This window comes from Rhamphochromis longiceps, linkage group LG12 (genome assembly GCF_057381845.1).
Source record: "Rhamphochromis longiceps isolate RC_006_pf linkage group LG12, R_longiceps_female_GT1.1, whole genome shotgun sequence".
Classification (NCBI taxonomy): Eukaryota; Metazoa; Chordata; class Actinopteri; order Cichliformes; family Cichlidae; genus Rhamphochromis; species Rhamphochromis longiceps.
Window position 1 is genome coordinate 25,129,672 of NC_140568.1, and position 4,434 is coordinate 25,134,105.

General features: G+C 35.7%; 1 long non-coding RNA gene across 2 annotated transcripts; it reads right to left on the bottom strand.

Annotated features, from left to right (window-relative positions):
• Positions 1–558: 558 nt before the first annotated feature.
• On the bottom strand, positions 559–4,214 carry LOC146657311 (uncharacterized). 2 transcript variants are annotated; one of them, XR_014914053.1, is made up of 5 exons: positions 3,863–4,214; positions 3,099–3,164; positions 2,600–2,748; positions 2,055–2,147; positions 559–1,757 (listed from the first exon to the last, which is right to left on the bottom strand). It is a non-coding gene; the product is annotated as an uncharacterized LOC146657311 (long non-coding RNA). The 2 variants fall into 2 exon arrangements; XR_014914052.1 differs by having other exon boundaries at positions 3,707–4,214.
• Positions 4,215–4,434: the final 220 nt, after the last annotated feature.

The window sequence follows — 4,434 nt, forward strand, 5'->3', positions numbered from 1 at the left end:
GATGCTAGTAAGGTCTGTGAGTGTTTTTTTCTTTTAGTGTCTAAAATGGATAGCAAAGTTGCTATTTGCAATGATTGCTTAGGGTCAGTCCAGTAACACAATGCCAATGAAGTGCTTTCCTTTAACAATGCAAAGTGAAGTGTCCACCTCAACAGCCACAATTTAAAAAAAAAAAAAAAATGTAACAACAACAACAACAACAACAATAATAATAATACTAATTGTCCACTGATATTAGCAATCAAAGAAAATTACATCACCATCCCAAATAAAACTTTAACAAAACATGCCAACATTATGGTCTAACAATAAAACAGCTTGTCAGCGTTCAGTTTTTTTGCAACAGCACAGCAGTAACCATTTAACACTCGCCACTGTCAACATTTATTTTACCAGTGTTTGGGCAAAAAACTTCAGATGGAAACATTTTAACATGGAAACAATTGTTCGTCTTTAAAAGTCCACAAAATATACATTCATCCTGCATTCCCAACTTGGATGATCTGATATCCTCGTGTTGGTGTTGTTCCCAGACCATCATGACAATGTTGTTCCAGGTTCAACATTGCAAGTGACCAATCACATTGTTGTGACGTTATTCTATTCCAAGCCATTCGTGCATTTATGAAATTCCAATGTTGCAAGGACAATATCAATTCTGCTTACTGTTTATTAAAGGGTTACGGTTAGGGTTAGGGTCAGTTGATCGGCGGACAGAGGCGGTTTCACGCAGCTTAAGTACAGTTTTTTGTTTTACGCCGGTTTTTCCCGAAGTCGCAAAAGTATGACGTCACAACATTCTGATTGGTCACTTGCAATGTTGATCCTGGAACAACATTTAGTATGATGATCTGGGAACAACACCAACACGAGGATATCAGATCAACCTCCTAACTTACCCTTAATTTTAGTATGTATTGCAATTACCTTTACAATGCACACAATGTAACACAAACTGAATATGAACATATTTCCACCTCATAACAATATGCCTTGAACGCTAATATACACACCACCCTTCAACATTTCTGGTGCAGTATCATCTCTCAATTAAATCCTTTAAATCTCAATACTTTTGATTGTCTCTTAGCTTTCAGTCTTGAGGTTAACTGAGATTCAGTGCATATATCCCACCCATTAAGAGTGCACATGCAGAGGCCAGGTCTTCCAGGTCATGCAGGACACACTAGATGGTTATACCCACTGTAGGGTAATTTCCAATAAACCAAGTTCAAAAAAGAAGAGTCTATGGCTGACGCGTGTTCCTGGTTTCCAAAAGAAATGCTTCCAGTTGCATTATGATTTGAAGATGTAACAATGAACTCCTTCCTAAAAAGCATGAAAGTTCCAAAAAATAGCAGTTATCCAGAACTAGCTGTGCACACGGTCAGAAAACCGTGAGACTCCTAACCTCTCTGTCCATGCTCCTCCCCTTCCCTCTCACACAGGGTTTCATGCTACTATTGCACTTACATAATTAAAGTGAGAGGTACCCCCTTTTAGGTTCCAATCCCAAAACAGTGACTTAAAATTACTTTATGTAAACACATATATTTTCACATTTATTAATCCTGAAAAGATGACTTATGTAATGAATCTATGAATTATAAAACAAACATGAACTCAATCGTAAATAAAAATATAAAGCAGACGTCTGGCGCTTACACCCACATCGGCTGGAGGAGTGCTGGCATCAGCTCTTTCGATGGTAAAGATAGCAGGGGTAATTTGTTCCTGCTCCCTCTGAACAGCTGTAGCTTAGACACAAAAACATAGAAAAATGGCATCCAGTTTTAAAAAAAGAAAGAAAAAGGGCCAAAGCTACCCTTTAATGACGTAAACACAATATTAGGAACATGCACCCCAGTGCGCCACTATTTTAGACTACAGATTCAACGATAAATATAAATAGTTTGGGTATACAAGAAGATTTCCCAAAACATTTAAACAGGTTCCATGCAAATTACAACAACAACAACATTACAACATGCAACAACATTAGTTATTCAAAATTTGGTTTAATACAGATAAAAAACTAAACTAAAATTACCAACCAATTATTCTTTGAAGAGGATGCTTGGGTCTTCATTCAGGTAAAAAGGTAGTGCCCTGAGGACACACTCCCTCCCCTTTTCAATGGTTTCCTTCTGTAGAGAGTGGCAGAGATACAGGAAGAGAAAACAGATATACTTTAGGATGACAGAAACTCACATTATACGCAAAATGAATGACATATCCACTGCACAGATAGACATGTACACAAGACCAACTAATCATCACATGGACATGAATAGTTAACCTGTTGGGCAGGGTTTCCACCACATTATATATGTCCATAATGGAGGTAAAGACAAACTAATACATCATCTTTTTTGCATTCAAAACATAACATAAAAACATTCACTTCTGGTTTAACCTAAATCAAGGGATCAGATTTTACATATGTTTAGGTAATTTAAATTTTCCAACGTTTTGAGTACCAAACTTTGTCTTGCTTAATATAAATGTAAGTGCACTGTGCAGCTACCATACACTAGCTGTTTAAATTTGAAAATGATCTTATTAGCCATAATATTTTGCTACCAACAGAATAACGCACCTGTGTGGCTGGGGCCAAAGTTTGTCTAATTTTCTTCCCTGCAACGCCTCCTTTTTTCTTGAAGACTTTTATGAGCTGGTCAGTGTATTGGTCAAGTTGTGTAAAAAGCCTTGGAACATGTGCAGCAGTATCACATATTCTGCTTCCACCTGAAAATATGTCAACAAACACAACATACTGTACTGTAAATATACATACTATATGTACACATATACAAACTAAAACTAATGTAGTAAGACCTCATTAAAGCTATAATTTTAACACAAACATTTACACAAAATGCTAATGGAGCCATTACAGCTTTTATTGTTATTTATCAAGTTCCAAAAAATATTGATCACAGCTGATCTGAAAAGAATTTCATGCCTCAGGCCCTTGAACTGCAACCTTTACCATGGTTCAGATGTGGAGAAGAAATAACAGGGGCATGGGATGGGTCACAAAAGAAAACTTAACTTATAAAACAGTTTTGTTTTTAAAAGTATAACAGTTCACATACCACATACAAGCTCAGCAATACCACATACACCACATCAGTATAGGAGGGAGCAGGTAAAGGCAGGATCTGAGATTTATAAAGAAAAAAAATAATTAATTCCTTAATTTCAAGAAGCAAATTATTGTTTGAATTACAACTAAATAAAATACTACTCAGAAGAAAAGCAAGAGATTGACACTGCCATGTGCTAACTTTCTATAGAAGCAATTATCACCAGGTCTGTCGACCTCCATTGTCTGTCCACTCATATGTCTTGAATAATTTTATTAAAAAAATTAAGTGTGTACTTTCACAAACTGTAATTTATAACTACATTGATATGTATAACTCCGCTAGGAAACATGCTGTATTTACAGACCATTTTTACATAATACAGATTACTGATAGAGCAGAACAATGGTGTCACAGTGGCTTTCGCCCTTGACTTTTTGGATTTTAAATGTCACTTTATGCTATCCTTGCTATCCTATTCGATATTTCCGACTCTCGGATTACAGAAAAGGAATCCCAAGAAAGCAAATGGAAAAATAACCCCTTGAAAGAATAACCCCATGAACCCCTGTAGCTAATCCCTTAATAAAACAAAAAACAATAAAAATGTTTCTTACACAGTCCACAAAATAAGCATGTCCAGGACCCAGTAAAACTAATGTAAAACAAGCACACGCAAACGATATAACATGTCTTGTAAGACAAACGCAAAATATAACCATGCTGGACATATAGATACTACACAACATAGTCAAAGAAAAAAGTGGTCTTACCTCTCAAAGAAACAGCAGCTTGGCGCCAAAACAGCCTTTTTCAGTTAAATTTGAAGTCTTGCGCATGAGCAGGCACAAGCCGTGAAACCTTCTTGTTCTGCGCGGTTTCATTACAACTGTTTTTGCATTACTGCCACCTTGTGGATATACAAGGTATATCGATCCTAATTGACTTAACTTAAATGTTATGCGATCAAGTAACACATTAGTATTATGTACGTTGAATAATAGACACAATTACGTAGACTTGATTAGAAAAACATATGTTAACTTAACAAAAACATATATTTTAAGTAAAATGAAAATAAATAATTAATATACACTGAACAATCCACCTCATTCATTTTTTTGAGTGTAGGATTTGACAAATGTTTGTAATAGAGCTCCAAATTTCCAGTAAATCTTTTATTAATAGAAGTCATCACATGTGCTTTCCATAGCTATCCATATTGACACAATGATTTAATTCCATCAGCTCAATTAAAAGTTTTAAATGTTGTTGCCGACAGCCAAAATTCAGCAATGACCAACCACGCTCGACTTTATGATTTACACTTGTGAGCTGACATAAG